The sequence below is a fragment of the Monodelphis domestica genome, chromosome 7, assembly GCF_027887165.1.
Source record: "Monodelphis domestica isolate mMonDom1 chromosome 7, mMonDom1.pri, whole genome shotgun sequence".
NCBI lineage: Eukaryota > Metazoa > Chordata > Mammalia > Didelphimorphia > Didelphidae > Monodelphis > Monodelphis domestica.
The window spans coordinates 140083314-140109635 of NC_077233.1; the positions used below are offsets into that span (position 1 = coordinate 140083314).

At 38.9% G+C, this 26322-nt stretch overlaps 1 long non-coding RNA gene across 1 annotated transcript; it reads left to right on the forward strand.

The window, feature by feature from the left end:
• Window positions 1-322: 322 nt before the first annotated feature.
• LOC103106214 (uncharacterized) lies at window positions 323-24310 on the forward strand. Its single transcript, XR_001623593.2, has 4 exons — window positions 323-428; window positions 2101-2181; window positions 18181-18227; window positions 22066-24310. It is a non-coding gene; the product is annotated as an uncharacterized LOC103106214 (long non-coding RNA).
• Window positions 24311-26322: the final 2012 nt, after the last annotated feature.

Here is a 26322-nt window from a genome sequence, read left to right on the forward strand (position 1 = left end):
CAAATGAAATAATATACAAAGATTTTACAAATCTTAAAGCATCATAAATTTTACCTATCATAATTTTTGTAATATTACTAGTTTTCAATGATACATGAGTAGTAGGCTTGTTTTACTCTCAGTCTATGTGTATAGTTTTGGGTGTCTAAAAATGCATTTAGGACTCAAAGTTGAGTCTTTTTCCTTTTGAAGTCAGAAACTTAAATAAGACCTAATGAGCCTAGGCACTGTGATCTTTGTCACAAAAACACAAGGCCTAGGGCTTTGGGAATAGAATGATTATTGATAGGAGGTAACATTCCATAAACAAAGAAACAGAATCTTGGAGACTGAAGAGAATTGGAAATGGAAGAGATGGAATGACACTAGGTCAACTAGTCCAACCAGTACTTGTATAAAAATCCGTTTCATAAGATTCCTTGACAAATGTGAGTCAATATCTTTTTGAATACTCCTGTTGTTCAGCATTATATGATCTCTCTGGATGGTCTATTTTGCTTTTGAGTAGTTCTCTCTAATAAGTAAGAAGACAAGTCACAATATACCAAGTATTGTGCTAAGCCCTGGGAATAAAAATACAAGTAAAAAGAAAGATAGTTCTTACCCTTAAAAAACTTGCATTTGAATGGAAAAAGACATATTTTGTTCAAAATCACAGTGGAAATTCTTAATTTTTTGGAGTCAGATCAACAACAACAACTATATATATATATATATATGTATATATATATATATATATATATATATAAAACCTTTCATTCAAAATCTACAAATGGGAACAGCTAGGTGGCTCAGTGAATTGAGAGCCAGGCCAAGAAACAGGAGGTCCTGGGTTCAAATATGACCCCAGACACTTCCTAGCTGTGTGACCTGGATAAGTCCCTTAACCCTCATTTCCTAGTCCTTACTGCTCTGCTTTGGAACCAGTACATAATATTGATTCTAAGACAGAAAGTAAGTTTGCTTGTTTGTTTGTTTACTCTACATATTTATATAAGTAAGAGATATTTTCTACAGACGATATTAAGAAAAAAAATTTTTTTTTAAAGTTCTTCAACTCTTTTCCATTTTGTGGGGTAATTCAATTCCTTCTGACAAAAAATTCATTCACTGGCATTGTTTTTAGAATCAAATATGAACTCCTCAGCCTGACATTGAAGGCTCTTTTCAATGTAGCTGCAACTTACCTTTCTAGCAGCACATCACTCACCCGCACACACTTGGCATTCTAGTTCCATTTGATGACTAATTTCTCTAACCTAACATTTCTGTCTCTTGCCTCTGTAAAGAGTATGGCTGTCTGCCATACCCAAGATATACTCTATCCTTATCTCTTAGGCTCAACTCAGGTTTTACTTCCATTGGGAATCCTTCCCAGATCCCACCAGTTGATAATGCTCTCTTCTCCAAATTATCCTATTTATTCATCTCTATACATGGTAAATCTCACTCCCACACCATACTAGACTGTTGATTTTAAGGGAGTGGACATATTATTTTACATTTTTTAAACCTCAACACCAATTACTAAAGTTATACATAGTTATATAATAAATTTCTTTTTCATCGAATTTAACATTATCCAAATTATTTAAAGGTCTATCTTATACAAGAATTTTCAATTATGTGGACATACCATGCAAGAAAGATCTTTCTATTTGGTGCAGATATAGCTTTCAAAGGGGACTGATATTTTATAGACTAGAAAGAAAAATTATATATGCTATGTGGCATAATAGAGAATCAGACCTCCAGTCATGAAGATTTATCTCCCTGAGTTAAAATCTGGCCTCAGATACTTACAAGCTATGTGACCTGGGATAAATCACTTAACCCTGCTGGCCTCAATTTCCTTTTCTGTAAAATGAGCTAGAGAAGGAAATGGCAAACAACTATACTATTCTTGTCAAGAAATTCCAAATAGGGTCATAAAGAATCGGACAACTGAGCACCACCAACAAACTATGTGTTTGAGTCCAAAAAGTGGCAAAAATCTCTGTGACTTAGTGGAAAGAATAATGTATCATTAGAGGACCTTTAATTCTTGGTTTTTGATATTTACTACTTATATAATCTTGCATAAGTTTTCCCCCTTTCTAGGTTTCAATGTCTTTACCTGTAAGACCAAGGGGTCAGACTATCACTTATAAAGACTCTGCAAGCTCTAAAATTCATGATCTGGTGAGTTGACCCTTTGGAAATAGCAGCTGTCCTTGGTGCTGAACCAATCTTCATTAGTGCTGAATCAATCTCCATTGGAATACAGAACTAACATATCCATTTGCAGCCCAAACCATTTTTTCTTAAATCAGCTGAACCTTATAGTTGGAAGGGGCCTCAAAGGCTAGCCGGTTCAATTTGTATCTGAACAAGGAATCTTCTCTACAACGTTCCCAACAAGTCATCCAACCTTTCCTTGAAGATCTCTAGTAAGGAAAAGCTAGGGATATGCTGTGTTGGAACCACCTCATTTTTGCAGGGTTTTTGGTTACTTTTCCATTTAATTTTTTTTTTTAACCAATCACATGTGATGACAAATTTCCACAAAAGTTTTCCAAAGTCATATGATCCAAATTGTCTCCCTTCCTCTTTCCTTCCCCTCTCCCAGAGCTGGCAAGCAATTCAATCTGTGTTATATGTGTATTATCACGCAAAACATATTTCCATATTGTTCACTGCTGTAAAGGGACACTCATATCAAACCAAAACCCCAAAACAAGGGAAGAATCGTATGCTTTCATCTGCATTCCAACTCCAACAGGCCTTTCTCTGGAGGTGGATAGTCTTCTTTGTCATAAGTCCTTCAGAATTGTCCTGGATCATTGCATTGCTGAGAATGCTAAGTCTGTTACAGTTGTTCTTTCCACCATATTGCAGTTACAGTGTACCATTTTTCCTGGGTCTGCTTATTTCACTCTGTTTGGTTACTTTTCAAAAATCATAAAACACTACAAATAAGAGCTTAATTTATTATTTGTTTATTGTCTAGACTTAAGAAAGTGATGGTAAAAGTGGTAATAAAGCAGATTAAATGTCCTGCCATGAATTCCCCCCACCCCAACTTCCATCTCTAGAGAGCTGGTTGTTAGAACATTTACCAGAGCAGGGTTCCTCTGGAGCCCACTAACTTCTCAGGTAGTACATTCTACTTTGCAATAGCTCTAATTGTTAGGAAGTTTTTCCTTACATCAAGCTGAAATCTGAATCTCTTCAACTTCTATCTAGTGTTTCTAATTCTGCACTTTGAGGTCAAGCAGAGTTGGTTTAATCCCTTTCTTCCATGTCAGAAGTCATCATTCTAACCCCATATAGTGCCTCTTTTAGAAGCATATGGTTAGAATGTACTGAGGAAAGAGAAGAGGAATGTGATTAAAGCTTGCACACTAGGGAAAATTAACCAGTAGTTTATATTATCTCATCATTGATAGGAAGGTAGAGATGCTGCCTACTGGGGGAAAAATCTCATTGATACAGCATTTCCAATTTAATGTGGAAATTGAGAGTGGAAACAATACCATAATAGGTACATTCATCATGAGCACCTACAGTTAGGGCTTATTAGAAAAACTGCACACATCCTACATTTGAAGCAAGGCCTATACTTAAACCACTTTAATAGCACTTCTCCTCTTCCCCCACATATGCACCAAAGCTTGATGAGGACTCCCTGAAAGTCAGGAGTAATGCAATTTTATATTAAGCATAGTGAAACCCACTTCACTCTCCTGATGACTGAGAAAATATAACATTTTATAGGAGAAAGATTATATATGGAAACATCCTTTTTGGGGGCCAGAGGGAGTGTGAGCATGGCTAAATTTTTAAAAGCTTTTATTAATCATGACATACTGGCTGACAGTAGAATTTCTTAGACCACTGTCAAGGTGGGAAAGGACTCATTTAGCTTAAAAAGGAGATGCTTACAGGGGTTGGAGTTAAGAGATTTAGTTACTGGGCTCAGCTATGTTGCTAAAGAGCTAAGTGAATTTTTTCATGGTCTGAGTCAGAAGTCATGAGTTCTATTTCTACCTTTGCAACTCCTGAGTTTTGTGATGCTGTTAAGTCAATTAAACCCTCTTATCCTCAGTTTGCTGAGGATTTCAAATCTGGTCAAAATTTCAAATCTGGCCAAAATCCTATTTTTGGAGGCAACTAGGTGATTCAGTAGATTGAAAGCCAGGTCTGGAGGCCCCAGGTTCAAATCTGGCTTCAGATGCTTCTTAGCTATCTGACCCTGGGTAAGTCACTTAACCCCAAATACCTAACCTAGTATGATTCTAAGATGGCAAATAAAGGTTTAAAGAAAGAAAAAGTTTTTTAAAGATTGTGAATTCTATACTGAGTTGAATCGTTCAACACCCATCAATTATGAAGCCCCAAGAGTGGCAATATGTGTGCTGAGGTTTTGCAGCAGGTCAACTCCTGTTCACTTTTCCCAACAGTCTCCCAGGATGCTGAGAGGTGGAACTGAATTCATCTACAATTTCTTCCATTAGAGATGAGGTTTTTCTTACATATACCCCTGCCACAAGCCCCTCCATCAGTGCAAAACATTCTTGGACCAGTGAATCTAAACCACTCTTTTAAAAACCTGACAGAAGTAGAAACCTGACCCACCTCTCCCATTCCATGGCCTGTATCCCCCAAGAGCTCTTGTTGGGAAGGGTTACTGCTAAGAGCCCTCCTACACTTGAGACCCCTGCAATCCAGTGTAGAAAATAAGGAATGCTTCATTCATTCAGCTAAGAGTTACTGTGTGCAGGGCAGCTAAGTGGCTCAGTGGATAGGGAGCCAGATAGAGAATCCCATTTGCCTAGTCCTTATCACTCTTCTGCCTTGGAACCAATACTTAGTATTTATTCTAAGATGGAAGGTAAAGGCTTAAAGGGGGAAAAAGTCACTGAGAGACTCCTTTCTTTAGAGTATTATGCTAAGTGCTGGGAGAGGTATAAAGTTCCAATAAGGTATGATACCTTTCTTCATGGAATTTATAGAAGAATAAAATACAAATGCTGATAACTATGATATGATATGATATGCATATGTATGCATCATCAGCACATTACTAGGGTTGTTTAGTTGTTTTCCGACATGTCTGACTCTTTATGATCCCACTTGGGATTTTCTTGGCAAAGATGTTGGAACAGTTGGCCATTTCCCTCTACAGCTCATTTTATAGATGAGGAAACTGAAGCAAACAGGGTTACATGACTTGCCTAGGGTCACATACCTGGTAAGTGTCTAAGACCAGATTTTAACTCAGATCTTCCCAACTGCAAACCTGATACTATCTACTGTGCCATCTAGTTGCCCTACATTAGTGGGGTGATTATTATCCAGTCATTTCAGTCATGTCTGACTTTTTATGACCCCATTTGGGGCTTTCTTGGCAAAGATACTAGAGTGATTTGCCACTTTTTTCTTTAGCTCATTTTTCAGATGAGTGAACTGACAGGGTTGCCCAGGGGTACATATCTAGTAACTGTCTGAGGCTGGATTTGATCTCAGGTCTTCCTTATTTCAGGCTCAGCACTCTGTTCACTGTGCCATCTAGTTGCCCTGCATTAGTGGGGTACAAAGTATGATAATAATAATGGCAGATCACATTGAGACAGGCAGTAAAAGTACTATTACCCTCATTTTATAGAGAATGAACTTGAAGTTGGGAGAGATTAAGTGACTTCAATCAATCGATAAGTATTAATTAAATGCCCATTATCAGTCAGGCATTCTCCTAAGCCCTGGGAATACAGAGCATTAAAAAAAAGACAGTCCCTGCTCTCAAGAATTTTATATTTTATAGGAGAAATATGTGCATATTACAAGTAGATACAAAATGTAGAGATCAGAGGAACTTGACCTGTGATTCCATTGATTCAGAGAACTTTTGGGGGAGAAAACTCCATTTACCAAGGCAGACCCCAGGCATGTTCCCTACCTCTTATAGTCTTAGACATTGACAAGGTAAATGTTCAGGGTCCCACAGCTAATATATGTCAGAGATGAGATCGGAGCCCACTATATTATGTACAAGTAAATACAAGGTTGCTTTATGGTAAGGAGGTAAGAGCAGCTAGGGGGTGGGTGGAGATCAGGAAAAGTCTCATATAGGGATAGTCCTTGACACAAACTTTCATAAAAGTGGGGAATTCTAAAAGGCAGAGAGGAGGGAATGCTTTCCAAGAATAGAGACAGCCTATGTGGAGATCAGAGATGGAATGTTATGTGTTAGGAACAACAAGTAGGACAGTACGACTGGACTGTAGAATGCACGAAGGGGGATAATGTTGAACAAGTCTACAAAAGTAGACTAGAAGTAGACTGTGAGGTGTTTGTCCCTGGTTATGTAGCTGATAAGTGGTGGGCGTGAGATTTGTATGAAGTCTCCTGACTTCATTTCGAATGCTCTTTCCACTGTACCTCATATGGTGAAGGCAATTATCAACAGGGTTGGTTTGGGTGGTGGTGGTGGGAAACAAGGAAAGCTTAATGAAGAAGATAGAATTTGAATTAGCCTTGAAAAGATCAGTCAGAATTCAGGAGTATGGATGCATTTGCCTAATGAAGGCCTTTCCAAATATCTAAAATACTTTTTCAGATGACAAGGAATAGACTTCAGGAACAGTCCTTCCCACTAATTAAATGGCCTCTGGAATAAATGCATTGGCCTTGACCAGAGGCCAAGATATGGAATTCAGATTTATTCAATCTGACAGTTTAATAGAATGTGCTGTGCTTATTTTTGCTTCTTCATGAGTAAAGCTCTGAACTGAACCAAGGAAAAAAACCATACTTTCAATTCCATTTGATGACTTGGAGGCTTCCTGCCTACACACCAGCAGAGAAGTGCTGATGTCTCTTCCCTACTGCTGGCACTAAGAGTTGATAAGAATGCCCTACATCTGGGCTTCCAGACAGGCAGAAGTCAAGTCCCCTGGTTTGGTCTATGGTCTCAGCCTTTGCTAGGACCCTGCTGTGTAAAAACTGGGCAGAGAGAGGAATGTCCACTCCAGTAATTTGTGAAGTCTGTACTCAGTGCTAATTGGTGTTCTGAAGAATCAGGATAGAGGAATCTTTGGAAGTCCAGCGTACCTCCTCTCTGTAGGGGTAGCCCCAATAGGAAACAGAAACTTCAGAGAGTTAGGCACATATTCAAGGACATTCCAGAATGCTTCCAGTATCAAGGCTGTTACTTGAGGGAGAAATTCCCTTTGCAGTCTACATGATGAGAAGTTAACCTCTTTCTACTTGGGGATTTCTAGAGATGGGAACTCATTACACCCACCTTTACCCCTAAGATAGCCCATTCTACTTTTGGTCACCCCTAATGATTATATGACCTAAAAGCTATTTCTCTAATATTACCTAAAATTTCTGTTCCACTTCCTCCTTCTTCTGTCCTCTAGCTCTGAGTTCTGCCTTATTGGGCCAAGTCCAGTGGGAACAAGTCTACTTCTTTTTCATGGAAGATTTAGAAATATTCAAAGATATCTATCACATTCTGCTCCCCTCCTCCAATTAGGTCTTCTCTCTTTGGTTCTCCCAACTAATCCTCCTAATTCATTGTATTATGTTCCTTCACCATTTGGCTTGTCTCATGAATACAGCCCATTTTAGGAACATAGAATCAGACATACTTGGAAATAGAAAGTGCCTTGAGATCACTTAATTCAATCATGGCATTTTAGAGATGAAGGAATTTTCCTGAGAGAGAGGGAGGCACTTGACTAATAGAGTTTGTCAATCTCCTTTCTAAAATGTGGCACCCAGAAATGACTACAATAGTTCAGCTATGGTTTGACTGAGGCAAGGGATCAAGGGATTATTATTTCCTCTTTCTAGACTTTTGTCTTCTATTAACACAGCCTAAGTGCATTAACTTTTGTGATTAATACATAAGCTATTGTCTCTTATTCATTATGAAGTCTAGCAGAATACTATAAACTTTTTCTCACTTAAATTATTGATAGTCACATGTTCCTTTTGTATAATTAGTTTTCAAGCCCTTGTGTAAAATTTGATGTTTATACTCCTTATATTACATGGTCTTAGAGACTGGGACCATTGTTGTATACCACTGTTAATTCACAGATTGAACAAAAAATAGGAGATGGCCAAATTTGGCCCTCAAGCTGTATTTTGCCAATGCCTCATCTGTTGAGACTATTGAGACCTTTCTGGAAGGTTGACTCCACTGGCTAGTGAGTTAGTGATCCCTCCCAACTTTGTACGACTCATAAATTGAATAGTAAGCTTCACCTAAGTTATTGACAAAAATGCCGAAACAAACAAGACCAAGGATGACCCTTTAAATTTGATGCTCTGCCACGCTCTAGTTCCTAGGTTATTCCCCCCGCAAACTTGCTGCCTGTCCTCTCCCTTGTGGTTGCAAGAATTGTCCCTTTAAAAAAAATCACCTTTTTATTACAATCATATGGTAAGAATTTCCTTCAGGAGAGAAGGATCAAATTACACAATAAATATCTAGGTAAAGAGATGATAAATTAGATGGATAGATAGCTAGACAGACAGATAGCTAAGATCGATAGACTGCTAGCTGTGTGTATTTCTATGTAGATGTAAAAAAACCTAGTTAGAGGACAAAGTTTTCATTCTTGATTTATTTGCCTTAGTCTTACTTAAAGAGGGCTCAGTCTGACTCCTCACTAGAAGTTGACCCATAAATATCTGCTCTCTTGAGGTCCTTCCCCAGGGGTTGCTCCTTTTATTAAGAGGTACAGACATATTTCAGCTGAAACAATTCTTCAGAATCCCCCCTCCTTAAATCAGCCTAAAGTCTCATCTCTGACAGACACTGAAGCATCATGGTTTGGAGGGAAGCCAGAGTGAACATACACATCACCAACATGATGGTTGGCCTTGTCTCCAAAGTTCCTAACTTCTTCCTTAATCAGTTATGGACCTATCATCCAGAAACTTATCTAATCCCCTGGACAACAATTCATATTTTGGGTTATGCCATATCTTGGGAATAATGGTTTCAATAGGTTTCCTCCTTTTTATGAAAAATGATCTCCAAACTATCTCTTATGAATTTTGAGTGCTATAACTCTTCACCTATCATTGGAGAAGATTTATATACAAAAATAAAATTATTCCGGATGTTTTCCCTAGAGACAAGAAGTCTTATGGTTGGAGCATTATAGCTACTCTCAATCTTTTGAAGAGTTTCCATGTAGAAGAGGGATAAGACTTAATTATGTTTGACCCTTGTGAGCAATGGTAAAAAGAAATAAACAAAAAACATATGAAAATGAAAAAAAAACCTTACTAAAAGTTATAACTATTCTAGAGTGAGACAAATTATCTGGAAAGGGAGTATGTTTCCATCAGTAGTCTTCAAACAGAGATTAATTGTCCGTGTATCAGGGATATCATAAAGGGGATTCCTTCTTTAGAAAGATTGGATTAGGTGACTGATTAGGTCCCTTCAATCTCTGCTATTTTATGATTCTGTTTCTAAAACTGAGTACCTGGTTAGGTTATGCTAAGATAGAGTAGGGTGTTTGAGGAGAAGGAAGGAAAGGAACAGAGGCAGATATCATCATTTGGAGTTTGTTGCTATATCAAACTCTTGATTATCTCTTTTATGAGCTGTCTCTCCCAAAGATGTGAGCAAATACTGTCTTATCTTTTTCTTTTCCCAGCACTTAGCACACAGTAAATTCTTAAAGAATATTTTAAATAAATAAATCATTCATTCACTGGCCTTATTAAAGTAAGTAGAGTAGCTGAAATTATACTATGGTGATATGGGTTACTGTCTGATATCTTATCTTTCCTCTCAGCAATCTGTAGCCCAATAGGAGACCCTTGAACCCCAAACTAAAGACTTGACCTCCTTGCCCAAAGAGCTTTTTTCTTTATTTGTCTAATATACTTATCAAGAAATACTGGACTTTACTGTTATCTCCCTACTAGACTGAGCTTTATAATATTTTGTCTCATCTACTTTTTTTTTAAACCCATATCTTCTACCTTAGAATCAATACTATGCATTGGTTCTATGGCAGAAAAGCAGTAAGGGCTAGGCAATGGGGGTTAAGTGACTTGCCCAGGGTCACACAGCTAGGAAGTGTTTGAGGCCAGATTTGAACCTAGCACTTCCTGTTTCTAGGCCTGGCTCTCAATCCACTGAGCTACCCAGATGCCCCCGATTTTGTCTCATCTAGCTATTGTACCTTCCTCCATGCCTAGCAAAAGCACTATACATAGGAGGCACTCAATAGATAGTGAAAGCAATTATTAAGCATTTTCTTTTTGCTAGGAAGCAAATGAAAGAAAAAAAGCACTTATTGAGCATTTACTGTGTACTAGGCAATGAATGAAAGAATAAAGCCCTTTTTAAGTAATTACTATATACTAGGCATTGTGTTAAACTCAAAGGATACATAGATAAGCAAGAAAGACAGTTTCTGCCTTCAAAGAACAAACAACATGTGCAGAGAAGTCAGTATGTGCAAAATAGGAATTATATGAGTGTTTTCTCAAATTAAATAGGGAGGATGCATAATTCACAACTTATATTCATTTATCACTTTGTTTATAAATGTTTTACATTCTTAACCTTACTGGCTCCTCACAATGGCCCTGTTAGGTAGGTAGTGCAAGGATTATCTCCATTTCACTGATTAGGAAACTGAGGTACAGCAATCTATCCCAGGTCATCCAAATGGAGCTGGACCTCAGGACCCATGTTCCTTGGCCTCAAGTTCATGGCTCTTTCCCCAACAAAAGTTTCCTGTATCCACTTCTTTGGCTGACCTAGGCCACTGCTAACCTCCATTAGACTAATAGGGAGATGATAGCATTGGAGACTAAAAAAGCTGGTGTGGACAAGCCTTTGACAAAGGCTCCTGAGCCTTCTCAAACAGTAGAGTTATCCTAATATATATATTTAATCAAAGCAAAGCTGGTATTAGGAAGGATTAGTGATGAATACAACTTAACCCCGCAGATAATCCAACCCAGACCGTCTGCTTACTAAACCACATCAGGACAAGCTGAGGACGGTTTGTTGGGACTACCCACTTGGCCGCATGCTTAGACACAAGAGAAGAGAATGCATTTTTCCTTTTGCTATTTCAGAGGCTAACTTTTTGGCTCCAAGAGACAGAAGACAAATTCATAGGATTTCAGAGTTGGAACTGCCTTTAAAGATCATTTAGGCTAAGGCTCTTATTTTGCAGAGAAGAACACTGAAGTCAAGATTCCCAAAAATCACATTGCAATTTGGTGGCAGATCTGGGATGGGAAACCAAGTCTCATTGACTCCTGGGCCAGTAACCTTAGATTAATTCCCATTGAGATGAGAACAACAGAAGTGAATGAATGACTAAAAAAGCATTCATTCTGGTTTTGTGGAGGCAACATATGGATATGGCCAAGAAGTGGTATGGTGAAATTGACACTGGGGAAAATAACGCGAGAGCTCATCTATCAAACTCCAGAATCACCCACTGGAGTTGGACCTCCAGGTCTTTATAGTGGTAGATGCTGAAATGCATATAGTAGAGGGCATGGGGATGTCTGGGATGCTGGGATATATATAATTAATACATTTGAGGGTATTTGCATTTCAAAAGAATGCGCTGGAGAAAGCCATACTTATCCTAGGCTGGTAGAGAGGAGTGGGTTGTTTTGGGCAGCAGACCTTTCCCAGTGTTTCTTTCCTTTCTCTTGGGTCATCCACTCCAGGACCTGAATAGGAATCCCCATCTACAACAACCCCAAAAGATAACCATATATTTTCCCTTGAAGACCTCTAGCAGATTATTAGGAAATGTTTCTTAAATCAAGTCACCAGCTTTAGCTGTTTTGGTGAGGTAAAGGACTACCAGGGAGCTTATCATACCTCCTGTCTCTGTATCCTAAGGCACTCTAGGCCTCATCATCTGCTCTTTCTCCAGATCCTTGAGGACCACTATCTAAGGACTCTTGGTCTCTCCTTTCACACTGCTTATGGAACTCTTTGTTCTACTGGTGCTCACAGAAATACATCTCAAAGAAGATACAAAATCTCTGGTCATTCTTTCTGGGATGAACTGCATCTTCTTTCATTGACCCATAAATACGATGAATGAGGAATCTGAATGATCATTTCTCCCTAAGGCTCCTTCAAAACCCTCCTTCTCCCATCACTGCTCTGATATCTTGTTTTTGATTAACACCATCTGTCCATAGTACCCTGTCTAGATCCTTGTTGCCATAATCCAGGTATTTGCTCATCTACCTGCCAAATTACCTGATCCTTATTGCAGTTGTAAGTTTATAGATATGGAAACTGAGACTGAATTTCTTTATAACAACTCTATGAGCAAGGTAATACCAGTATTATTCTGATTTGAGGAGTCTAAAAACTAAGACCGGGGGCAGCTGGGTAGCTCAGTGGATTGAGAGCCAGTCCTAGAGACAGGAGATCCTAGGTTCAAATCTGGCCTCAGACACTTCCTAGCTGTGTGACCCTGGGCAAGTCACTTGACCCCCATTGCCTAGCCCTTACCACTCTTCTGCCTTGGAGCCAATTCACAGTATTGACTCTAAGACGGAAGGTAAGGGTTTTTATTTAAAAAAAAAAAACTAAGACCTCAAGAGGTAAGGGGACTTGCCCAAGGTCATATTGTGAATTAATGGTAAGCCTGGGGCTGAACTTAGGTATCCTGACACTGAGCATAGATATCTTTCCATTACATCAGCAGTTGGTTGTTTTGGTTACCTTGTGTGGAAGACAAGTTAGGAGGGAGAGATTGCATCTCACAGAGGGAAAGAAGCAATATTGTCACTTGCAGGGTCTCTTTATTTTTTCCTTTTGCCTTCTCCTTGAAAGTTTGGTCCTTAAAGAGGCCACTTCCCTTCATCTATATCAAACACAATGGACCAACAAGGGGCTGGAGGAAGGGAGGGAAAGGGAAGACATTACTAAAGAGGCAGATTTCAATTCAACCTAAAAGCATCCTAACAGTCAGAGTTGTCCAAGAACAGAGAGGTTGCCTTCTAAATTACCGATTGTCCCATTTCTGGAAGTCTTCAAAAGGAGAATGTATTACCACAGTTTAGGATTCTTCGGGGGAGCAGATTTTTGCTTTGGATGTGGATTGAACTAGATGACCATGGAAGTCCTTTCAGCTCTGAGATTCTCAGATTTTGTCAAACACTCTACTGCCTCATTTTGGGAGGGAATCTGGACTATGGATAAGTTATCATATACATATATGTATTTGTATGCATATATGTGTATATATACATATATAGTCATATAGAGATATGTGCTCTTCTGGAACAAATTAGAAAAGGGAAAAGCAAAAGAATTGAGAAAAATTTTATGTGCTTGTGTGAGGGATAATCTGAAAAGCACAAAGTTGGACACCCCCTTCCCATCCCTCCAACACACTCATCTTCTATTTTTCAGGAGAAAATATCCCCAATACCTCATCCTACATTCTCAGGATCATTCTAACTTACTTTTCTAATTTGCTCCAGGAGAAGAGCATATGTTTATTCATGAAAACAACCATTCCTTCAGGAGAAGAAAAATAATACCAGTTCAATAAAGACAGGGAATGTATTGATTGTCCCTGAAATGCTCTGGGACTTTCTCTCAATTGCATTCTGTAGTGGAAAATTCAGTTCAATTTTATCCAACAAATATTTGCAACTAACTGCTCTGTTCAAAGTGGGGGGTGGCTCTCTGCTCCACTTAGGGATGTCTGGGAGACAGAGATGAAGATTGGTTGCTGCCCTCAGGGGGGTCACAGTCTAGTAGAGGAGAGAAGGCAGAGATATAGATAACTAGAGTACAAGGCAGTAACTGATAAGGGCACAAGAAGTACAAATTTAGGCAACTGGTGTGTTAGTGGAGGAAGGAGGGGTTCACTTCCATCTGTGGAGGCATCAGGGAAAACTTATAAGAGTTCACCTTTGAACTGGGTCTAAAGAACTTGGGGGATTTCAACAAGCAGAGATGGGTTTGGAGGGAAGGACTGTGGTGGCCTCCAAAACCAAAATCACAGGACACATTCAGGGATCAGTGAAAACATTTCAGTCTGTCTGGAGCCTAGGGTTAGGACAATGACAGGAAAGGCTGGAAAATAAGGTGAGGGCCAGAGTGTAGGTTTTTTGTGTGTGTTATAACAAAGACAACAATGCTGGAAGGGACCTTAAAAATCTATTTGGTTCCAGCTCCTCATTTTCACAGATGAAGAAACTGAAGAGAGAGAAGGAATGTAGTCAAAGTCATATAAGTAGTAAATGTCAGAGTTGGGACCTGAACTTGAGTCATCTGACTCCAAATGTATTATTTATTCTTTCAATTCAGAATTATCAAAAATGTAGCCATGGTCGGTGAAGACTATAACACTTCTAAAAGTTGCTTGAACCAGGTAACAATATAAATGAGAAATATTTAACAAAATAGATAAAGATATAATAGAACAAAGATATTATTAACATATGGTTTTCTCAGACAATACATGGGCTACAGGGGGTCCTTGTATATGGTTTAGTGATCCATACTTAAGTTTGCCACCATAGCTTTATATTTTAGGCTATGGAGGGTTAAATTATTTGGCCTTTTATGCTATAGGAAATAGGGAACATATATGGAGGCATATATCCTTTGAAGTCCAGATACTTAACTCTCACAATCTTGGATCTGTTTCTCAGTATAAGTACAATATAAGTTGTATTTCAGTATAAGGTACAATTCCATATAGATATGACCAGCTACAAAAGAGTAGCAGCAGGGGTTGGTCGGGGGAAGAAGGGAGGTTAGATTCCTTTCCTACTTTGGGCCATCTGCCTTAATTTTGGATTTCCCAGACAGGAAAATTCAGACCTTTCTTAGGATTAAAATGCCCTGTGAGCTGCTGACCCAAGCAATACCAGAATGAAGAGGATAGCAGACTGGGTCTAATGTCTTCTATAAAACAGACCCTTAGTGATCACATTGAAGACAATGATCACATTCCCCCAAGACTCCTCTTCTTTGGGCTAAAATGTCTGCTAGTTCATTCATCCACAAAAGATTCCATTCTGCTCTATTTGCTTCTATAAAATTCATTCCATAAGTTATTTGTTGAGACTCAAACAAATGAAAAATCTGAATAGCAATGCCAGGCATTTTGTTCTAAGCTTTGTAGAGAAATGATTTCTCTCTAGATCCAACTTGGTCAAGGTGACCTAGGAAATCTCTTCCTACTCTGAGGTCCTAAAATTCTATGATATAGTCCAACTCATTTAAAGAGGAAGTTGGTGTCCAGAAAGGGGAAATAACTTACCCTAGGAGGTAACAAAGTGAGTGAGTGGCATGTTAGAAATATGATCCAGGTTATAGGAATAGAGATTTAGAGCTGGATGGGAGTTTAAACGTCATCTAGTCCAGTCTCTTATTTTACAGATGAGGAAATTAAAGCTCAGAGAGGTTACGTCATTGGCCTAAGGCCACACAGAGACAGTGGGAAAGGAGAGATTTGAACTAAAATCCTTTGACTCCAAACCTATTGCTTATTTCAACATACTCTATCATACTGCCTCAGTCACTCTCACTCCTTTTCACTCTATCCTTTGCATCACACCACATTATTGTAATATAGCTGATTATACAGTTCCTCTTCCTACAACATTTTAGTCCAAGTGTGTTAAAAATCATCTATATCTTGAGAAGTTAGGTAAGTTTCCTAGGTGCTCTTGGAGAACATTGGAAAAACTTCAAGGTGTTGTGGAATCAGCATTGGGGCACAGCTGACTTGAGGATTTGTTAGGGGGTAGAGAGTGGGGAGGGAGGAAGATATTACTGAAGAGCTCCATTTAGTTGGAAAGGAATTTGAGAAATCTGTGCTCTACTGAATCATTCACATTTAGTAAGTATGCACCAGGTATCCTGCTAAGTGCTTGGAAAACAAAGAAAAGTAAAAACATTATTCCTGCTCTCTAGGAATTTACTTTCTGATGGTGAAGAGCCCTTGTACCTGACCAGGTATATACAAGTTACATACAGAATAGCTAGAAGTTAACCTTTGAGGGGAAGACTCTAGAATGCAGGGGGCATAGGATGCCAGATGCTACCTACCTGGAGCTTAAATCAGTTCACTCCTAGAAGCATGTTTGTGTTCCAGCTTTGCAAACAATTTCTCCAAGACCATAAGGCCTGGAATGCCATCTCTAGATCTCTCTCATCTATCCATTCCCATCTACCTCTCCTCCATCTCTCATTGTTCCACGGCTCAGATTGTGGCCTCAAATTGACTAGAGCCAGCCATTATTGGAAGGGACAGAGAGACAAGCTCGGTCAGAGTTTTCAGCCATGTTATAGGTGTTAATTAAAGGAGAGGTTGAATGGGGACCCATTTCAGAATTCAAATGAGTCTGAGTTCCAAAGAGTCAGGCTGAGAATAGAAGGTGAGCCAGAAGTGGTGGGGATGGAGTTGAGGCTGCTTTAATGAGATGCCGATTAGGAGCAAGAGAGAAACTACTTAGTTCCATCCAAAGGCAAGAGTATAAAGGAGTCCTTAAGTAAAATAACCTAGTTTTTTTCTGCCTGTCTACCTCTTACCCTTTGTTCTTCAGGCAATACTAAATGTAGCAAACAGAGAAAACTGCTAAACATCAGAGGGGAAAGGCCTCTTGCCCAGGAAGAACTCATTGAATCAGGGGCCTTTGTAGCCAACAGTGGTTTTCACTAGAACCCTTGTTTTCTGGAGTTTTGGAGCCTGAGTCTCTGAGCTCCTCTACTCTCTGCCTATAATTACTAACCAGATTTTATCAGCTTTGGTCATTGTTCAGGATGGGAACAGCTGGGGCTTCTCAAGTTAGAGAGCAGAGGGAAAGTTGAGTTTCACATTGGTCAGCAGCCAGCAGCATCTCTGCCCCAACAAAGGTCAGGATTTCTTCTGTGCAAACAACAAAAGGACCAAGATGCCAAAACATACTCTTGCTATGTGTACATATATAGCATTGCCTATTTGTGTAGTTATCTTGCCTTCCTTCCTAGGCCATGAGCAAATGGAGGATAAAGATAATGTCTTATTTATTTATGTGTGTCTAGAATAGTGCTCTTCTGCATTCTTAAGGATATATCCATTTGTTTTTACCCTAATGAGTATAGAGAAATCCTAGTGTGCAAACTATTTCCCATTTTGCTTGTAACTTAGACTTATTCGTAATCTAGGGCCCATGAACAGACTCTCACCTCCTTCTGCTACTAAGGAACACGTGGACCGATTTCAGGAAGTCTATGAACTTGGAAGGAGGAAAAAAACCCTGAAATCTTCATTTTGATATAACTACTTTATTTTGTAATCCTGCATATTCTATTTCATTTATTTAGTGGCATTATTCTGAGAAAAGATCCATACTAACATGCCCAAAGGGTCTATGCTACACACAAAAAAGATTTAGAATTCCTGTCTTAGAGTTTCCTGAGAGCGTTGGGAGACAAAGTAACTGCCCAAGATAATTTAGCTACAATGGATCAGGAGCAAAATTGGAAACCAGGCCTTCTTGGCTCTAAGGTTAGCTTCATCCACTATCCCATGATGTTTCTTCCACTGCAAGTGGCTGTTAAAGATATGTTTGCAGTCCTCCAAAGATAAAGAATGCATGGCTTACAAAAGCCATTGATTTTCATTTCATATAGATCACAGACAGGATAATCGATTTAGAGCCAGAATAGAGCTCATCTAGGAAAGCTCCTTCATTTAATAGATGAGGAAATTAGGGGCTGGAGAGAGTAATTTATTTGCCTAAAGGTCACATAGTTGCTAAATGGTAGTGGTGGGTTTTGAACTCCCAATGTTCTGCCTCCAATTCCATTGGCTTTTCTATGTACCATGTTGCCTCTCCTATGTTGGATAATTCTAATTGCTATGAAGTTTTCCCCCAACTATGTTAAGCTAAAACAGGTCTTTTTATGGTTTCCAACAACTATTCCTATTTCTGTTCTCTGGAGCGAAGCAGAATAAGTCTAATTCTTCTTCCTCATTATTGAAAGACTGTCAGATATTTTGAGACAGAGTTCATGTCCCACCATATTCTCTCCCCTAGGCTAAACACCCTGAGTTCCTTTAATTAATCTTCCTTCATATGATATCATTCTAATCTCCTTCATCAGCTTAGTCATTCTCCTTCAGATGTATTCCAGCTTGTTAATATTTCTTCTTACAGAAAAGTGCCCAGAAATGGATACAATACTACTAGTGGGGTCTGACAAGGTATTTATATAGATTTATATAATTATTTAATTGATACAAAATTTAAAAACTTGTTTCATCTATTCATTCCATGTATGTTCACTGATGCCCACTGTGTGCTGGCCACTCTTACTGATGCTGAACTCTCTTGCACTTGAAATTTAAGTCAAACAATGTGGCACTTATTACACTATCTTGCTTTTGGTCTTAGATCATGAATGTGACTGCTCTCTCCCTAACTGTATTAGAGATCCCCAAGGGCAGAGATCAGGTCTCCTCTCTCCTCTCCTAATTGCAGCCAAATATGGTACAAACGGAGTAGAGATGGACAGAGGATGTCAGAAAACACTTGGTATATTGATTGATGAGAGGATGGACATCAGAGAAGAACCATAACTGGAGCAAGGTCCCTTCCTTCCAGGCACTACACATATCTTCTATTGCTTGGGTGGGAGACAGTGACTCCCCCTTAGTGTTTCTCACATTTCTTAGCACCACATAAAAGATGGGAAGGCAGACAGCATCTTGAGGAAGAAATGTGAGCAATTCTTTCAAAATATTGAAACTGTGTCACCAATGACCTTCCTAACTGGGGCTGGGCCATAGGAGTCTTGCCTTAACTCAGGGGAAGGCCAGTGTGAGTGTGTGTGTGTGTGTGAGAGAGAGAGAGAGAGGGAGAGGGAGAGAGAGAGAGAGAGAGAGAGAGAGAGAGAGTGAGAGAGAGAGAGATTGTGTGTGTGTGTGTGTATAAAATCCTCCTCTAGTACCAAATTCCACGTTGCTATGCGGTCAGGGACACACACACAAAATTAGTGTCTGGATCTGCCTGACTGTCACCTGGAGTCCTGTCTTTTTGTCTCTGCCTGAATGAGACCCCAATTCTGTGCAAAATGCCCAGGGCAAATGTTGAAAAGAAGCAAATTTAGGCTTTCATTTAGAATCAGTTTTAAAAGTAGAAAGCACCTGAGAAGTTTATAGGTGGAAGAAACTTCAGAGCTGGAAGAAACTTCAGAGGTCCAAGAAGGGGGTACAACTCCTTTATTTTACAAGTGAGGAAAATGAGGCCCAGCAAGATTAACATCATAAAAGTAGTAGTAGAAAGACTAATAGCCAGCATTTACATAGTACTTTAATATTTGAAAAGTACTTTATATATGCTCCCTCATTTGATCCTCAAAATAGGTCTAGGAGGTTGGTGCTTTAATTATCCCCATTTGACAGGTAGAAAAACTGAAGCTGAGAGGTTAACTTGCTCAGCTAATATCCCAGTGAGTAAGTGTCTGAGGGTAGATTTGAACTTAGTTCTTCTTGATTCCAGGTCTAATACTCTACCCTTGCAGTGTTTGGTAACATTTGAATACAGGTCCTCTGTCTGATTTGAGAAACAGGGCTCTTTCCATCGTGCAATGGTCTCTAGTTTGGCCCCTTCATTCTTGCAGATGAGGGAACTAAGACTGAGAGAAGTAAAGGGACTTGCCCAATTTCACATGGGCAGTTGAGTTGAGATTTCAACCCAGCTCCCCTGATTTCAGATCCATTGCTCTTTGCTACGTTTTTCCATGTTTCTATCAACATTTAATTGATTGGCTTTAGCCAGTCTGGTTTTCAGATTGCAATATGTAATAACATATATATTACCAGGACCATATTTTGTCAGATTGGTTTTAGGCATTTGTTGCCATACTCTTTCCAAAACAAGTCTTTCCAGCTTGGTCATACTCAGTGGAACTTTTGTTCCAGTGCCACAACCCCTCAGAGATACAGGATTACCGTCACAGTATGATGAATGTTGAAGTAATACTTTTGCATAATACTATGCTCTTTTGAGACATTTTTGTTCCACCAGAAACTGTGTATGTAGAAAAATGTCTTTACAGAGCTCTTTAAAAGTAGAATCAACTGCCTCTAGGAGGTGGTAGATTCCCTTTCCCAAGGAAGTCTTTGATCAAAGTTTAGATGAGCTATATTAGAGAGGGCACTTTTGGTCAGGTAAGGATTAGACAAATGAGGGCTCTTTTAATTTTAATTCAACTGTATTTCTAATATTTGGAGATATTTGTACCTATTTTAGGGGAATTCTGAATTCTGGGAAGCAGTTCTGGCTAGCAGATCAGGAGATTGGGAGTTCATAAGTCATAGGTCCCAGGCTATATGGTATGCTCCTGTCCTATCTGATTCTTGTGCTGCATACTAGCCTCATCTCTAAACTTCAGAGTGGTGACCCCTATTATACATGGTGTCTGGTTCTGGGCCTGAAATGGTCAGACTGAAATGGGAGTGCTCTATCCACCCACTCACCCATTTATCTATCCAAAATAGTGAATGTTTATTAAGCACTCACTGTGCTAGGTACTAGAGAAGAGACAAAGTTTAGATAATATTGTTTCTGCCTTCATGGAGTTTATTGATCTACCCATTCATCCATCATCCACCCACACATCCATCCATCAATCCATCTATGTATTTTGAGTGCTAAGGTGCCCACTACTTAGCTAGACACTTTTTGTAGGAGAAGTAGGACAATTTAGGGGACAAGACTTACATGCATGAAGTAGCTAGTGATTTATTATAAGTAGGATGACACATTTTAGAAGGAATATTGAGAATCTGGAGCACATCTTAGGGATATCCAGGATGATTGGGGAACTCAAAATCATCCTGTAGCATAATGAACTGAAGGAATTAGAGATATTTAGCCTAGCAAAGAGAAGTTTTGGGTGTGTTATCAGTGACCTTAAATATCTAAGAGATTATTATCTAGAAAAGGAATTAGATAGTTTAACATAAGGGTAAGTTTTCTAGCTATCAGATGTGTGACAAAGTAGAAAAGGCCTTTTGAGAAGTTTGAGGCTCCCTCCTCAATGGAGATCTTCATCCAGTGTCTAGAGGATTGGTATTTGTTGAGGGTTCTCAACTCAGGTAGACACTGACCTAGAAGGCCTCTGGCATTTCTCCTACCTCTGAGATTTGAGAATTCTTTAGGTCAATCTGAGGGGACAAGGGACCTAGGAAGCCCTTTTATTTTGAAAAGAAGATGCAAATGTCTCTCAAATATATCAAGCAAAGAGCTATCATTCAGCAGTGAGATATGAATATATCAGTGGTCTTGCCAGTCTTAACAAGAACCATGAAACTGAACAGAAACTTAATTTTCCTTTAATAATGAACATATTTTCAGAGAAGAGAACAAGGCTAGAAACACATTTTTTAAATGATAGTAAAAACTCATGTGATATCTACCTTGCTTTTTGTACCTTTTTTAAGCCTATTTTGTTTTAATGTATCTTCATTTTAAAAAATTCTGGCAGAGATATCTGAACCTGAGAGAGGGTTAGACATCTGCTGGATCTCTGAGAGATCAAGCCTAGCTTATATTTCTATAGTAACATTTTTAGGATAGTTTAGCCATTCCCGATGAGAGAAGTCCATCAGGTGGGAGGAGTAAAGGAGGAAAGGCTTTTTTGAACATGAGTGTTTGGACTCAAATCAGGCCTAGAACTACTTTCACAGGTAAAAAGTAAGGTGGGATGGGAGTCCCTAGGGAGCAGCATTACCTATTAAGAATGGGTGCCCATTTAGAAAAAACAAAACAGACAAGGAAGAGGGAAGGGGAGAGAACATAAGAATGAGAGTCTGGGACAAGAATAATCAGAGACCAAAACAGAAATGATAGTACAATAGAGACCTCTTGCTCTGAAAGGGAATATAGATGAGGTATTCAAGAAAAAAAGTCACATGTCTAGTCTAGAAGAATAATGTGGTGTGGGGGCATTCCAGTTATATAAATATCTGTAGTGAATCTCTGTGCCCAAAGCAAAACAGTTAATAATTGTTTTACTTTTCTTAATAATAATTTCAGCCTTCAAAATGTAGAACTGACAAAGGGAAATTCTATTCTGGACCTGATCCTTGCCAACAATAAGGGAACTGATTTCTGGGAAGGAAATGAAGGAAACCTTGGAATTTGTGGCAGAGAAGTAGCAAAAAACAAGGACTAATTTAACATGCATCCTAGATTTTGGAAGAGCAAGACTGCAAAGTTCAGAGAAATGATTGATAGGATTTCATGGACTAAAATTATACAGGGAAGTTATCCCAGGAAGGACAGGAAGCACTTATTAATGAAACTCTGCAGACATGAAAAGAAACAATTCGAATGAGAAGGGTAAAGGGGAGCTGCTGTTTGGAGAGATCAATGAGGATGCAAAGGGAACTCGTTAATCAAGGTGGACTTTAAAAAAAAAGTGAAGATGAAAGCAAGGGCAGGTAAAATAAAAGGAAGATGGAAAGCATGGCCCAGAACTGTAAGAGTCATAGCAAGAGTACTAAAAATCAGAAAAAGCCAAAGATAATGATGAATTCTGACAACAAAATGGCTTTTGTCTTATCTCCACTGGGAAGATGATTAATATCAATGGAAGGATGAGACTGCTTCTTGGAAGGCTAGACCAATGATAATGGACAATGGTGAGAAGGCAGTTCAACTGCTATTTTACTTCTGTTTTCACAATCCAAGTGAATAGCTGGACTGGAAAGGATAGGGCAAACATGGCCCAAAGAGAAGTAATAAATTATAAATTGGAAGATATAAGAGAAACCATGTAACATTGATGAGTTCAAGTCACCAGGCACAGATAAAGTTCACTCTTAGATATGCAAAAACTGGCATGATTGTTGAGCCACTATCAATAGTTTCAGAAAGATTATATGTCAATGTCCAGAGAATTAGGTGCAGGTGACTACAATTCCACTAAAAAGACGGAATTCTAAGGCTATCTAGCAACATCTTTCAAAACCCTCAGAAATGTTTATTATCTCTTTATCTTATTCTCACACTATCTCTTTTGATGCCAGGGATGTTGGGAGAAGCTTATTAGCTCTCCCACTGCCTCCATTTATTCATATATTTACATACCTTGACACAGAATGAAATAAACTCCTATGTCTCTACACATTGAAATATTCTTCTTCCTCAAAAAACCCAGCTTGTATTCACTTACTCTGATTCTCCCTCCAACTGAAAATGATCTCCCTACTCTAATCTTGTAGTATTTAGACTAGATCTTTCCTTTATCCTTCTCACATCCTACTTCTTGCTATATCCATGTACAAGTCTAATCTCCTCTCTTAGACTATAAGCTCCTCCAAGGGCAAGGGCTGTTGTGTCTTTCCTTTCATTTATTTCCTTCTTTCTTTATTTCCTTCCTTCTTCCCTCATCTCTTTTTTTTTCTTTCCTGTGACTTCATTGCTGTGGAAATCCTAAGCAAATAGCCCCCCTCTACCAATTAAAATCAAGGACTCTTTTGCAACTTCTGATTTAAGAAAATTTCTTGAGATGTAGAAAGTTATGATGACTCCTCCAGGATCAATAGCTAACATGTGTTAGAGGCAGGACTTGAATTCAGGTCTTCTTAATTCTGAGGCCATTTCTCCATCTATTACTATTGTACTGGCTCTTGCTTAGTACATAGTAAGTACTTTAACACATATCTGATATTTGACTAATTAAAGATGGTAAACTGGGGACCCAGCTAGAAAAAGAGGATTGCTTATGGTTCCCTGTAGGTAAGAGTTAGTCCCCTGATAATAAGATAAAGGCTGTCTCCCCTTACACAGCTTATTCCAAAAGAACTAGGCATCAGATGAAAGAATTTTCACATGTCCAATCATCTATTCAGAAGTTTACCACTCTCTCTGGCACCATCATGAGACTAAGTAAAAAGGTTTTATACCTGGCTACCCTTTGCAATATTTCCAGCCTCAGAACAAGTTGTGTAACTTTTGCCCTGGACTTGACAAAAATCTTAATTATGACCCACAGAGTTCAGATGAGCTGTTGGGAGATTGTTGTAACTGATGGGCCATGGCTTCTCTAATTGAATCCATTTGGCTTCATCTCTGGAATGAGGGCAATCCCAGGAGTAGAAGTGCCACAATGAGTCAGTTTCACTTGGCTGCATTTGGACTGCTTCTGGAAGGAAGTCCCCAATGGTCCAGGGCTTCCCAATCTATTCTGTACTCTTGGACTGGGGAAAGAATACTCATGAGCAATTTCTCAATTTCCTTCCAAACAGACTGACAAGTTAATAGACTGAGGGCTTGACAGGGGAAAGTCTTAGTGGACTAGAAGAAATGATAGGTCTTCATTAACATGGGATGACAAGCTACTCAGTTGTACCTCTCCATCAAGGACTTCCCCAGCTCCTCCCCTTTTCCCTCCCACCCAAAGGGCCCAGGTTTATGCTCTTCTAAGATGTTGGAGGAGAGTTAAGGAGAGACACCAGCCCTGCTTTGTCCATGAGGCATTTAATCAGAAGAGAATACCAAGGCTGTTGTCAGCTCATGTTGAGCACACAGTAGGTACTCAGCAAGTAGTATTTCTGAGGAATTTAACTGAATGCAATCCACTTATAGAGAGAAGAATAGAGTGAGGTGGATTGGATAGCATTCCACAACTGCAAAATGATGGAATTTTGAGATGAAATAAACCTTATTAATCATCTAGTCTAACCCATTCATTTGTAAAATGTAGAAAACTGAGGAAGGGGGAGGAAGAGCCTAATAGAAGATGAAAAGTAGTTTTAGAAACAAGTAAAACAAAAGTGAAAAGGGACAGAAAAAAGAGAAAAAAATTTAGGAGTAGCTAGGTGGCTTAGTGGATAGAGTGACAAGCCTGAAGATAGAAGGTCCTTAGTTAAAATCTGGCCTCAGACATTTTCTAACTGTGTGACCCTGGGTAAGTCATTTAATCCCAATTGTCTAACCCTTACTGTTCTACTTTTGAAGTGATACTCAGGTTTTGGTTCTAAGATAGAAGCTAAGGGGAGAAAGAAAGAAAGAAAGAGGAAGAAAGAAAGAAAGAAAGAAAGAAAGAAAGAAAGAAAGAAAGAAAGAAAGAAAGAAAGAAAGAAAGAAAGAAAGAAAGAAAGAAAGAAAGAAAGAAAGAAAGAAAGAAAGAAAGAAAGAAAGAAAGAAAGAAAGAAAGAAAGAAAGAAAGAGGAAGAAAGAAAGAAAGAAAGAAAGAAAGAAAGAAAGAGGGAGAGAGGGAGAAAGAGAGAGAGAAAGAGAGAGAGAGAAAGAGAGAGAGAAGAGAAGAGAAGAGAAAGAAACAAAGTAAAGAGGGAAAGGGGAAAAGAAAGGAAGGAGAAATAAATGAGGAAAGGGGGAAAGGAGGAAGGGAGGAAAGGACAAAGGGTAAAAGAGAGAAAGAAAGAGAAAAAGAAGACCTAGGTTGAGACTGGGCTTTGTTGTTTATAAATGGGATGACCAAGAGCAAGTTGCTTTCCTTTTCAAGGCTTCAATTTTTTTATGTATATTGGGAATAATGAAGTCCAGTCTCACTTCCAAAGGCATAAGAAAAGTCCACCTTCCATCTTATAAGAAGTATCAGCCACACAAGCTCATTTTGCTCCCAGATGGTTCTCTGATCTACTCCACCTGCAGATAAAAAGTCTCTACCCCCAGTTCAGAATGGAAGCTTTTTGAGATGAGACTGTTTTGTTTTCTTGTTTTCATAACTCAAGAATTTAACACAATGCCTGGCACACAGAGTTTAATAAATTATCTTTCTACCTACTTATGTATCAAAAAATACTATGTAAATGCCAGCGATTGTATTGTTATTGTTATTGTTATTACTATCACCACTTATATTAAGGTTAGGAGAACTGGGGACTGGAAGGCAGCATTTCCAGTTACTGGGCCAGCAGAGTGTACCTGCATTTTGGGGACCAGGGATGAGATCGGGGATGTCTAGTAAAGTAATAAGAAACAACAGAGTAATTGCTGCACTTTTAGAACTACTATTTTAGAATAATCTCTTTAATCCTGTGGTTACAGAATGATAGAAAAAGAGGAAAGGAAACAGGTCAGATTCTTTCTATAGTGAGACAGCATGATTGTAGTAGTCTGGGGTCCCCACATGTTTTTGATTCAGGGTTTCAATGTATTTTCCTGGTGTCCTGCCTGTCCTTGGAGGGTGAGGGACATATTTTTGTGTGGGTGTGTTTCCTGGGGGGCTCACATGTAGATGTGTTGACAAACTATTCTAAGATCTAAACCTTGGAACTCAGTACTCATAAGGAGTCAGTTGAATTGATTTTATTTCCTGGGCTA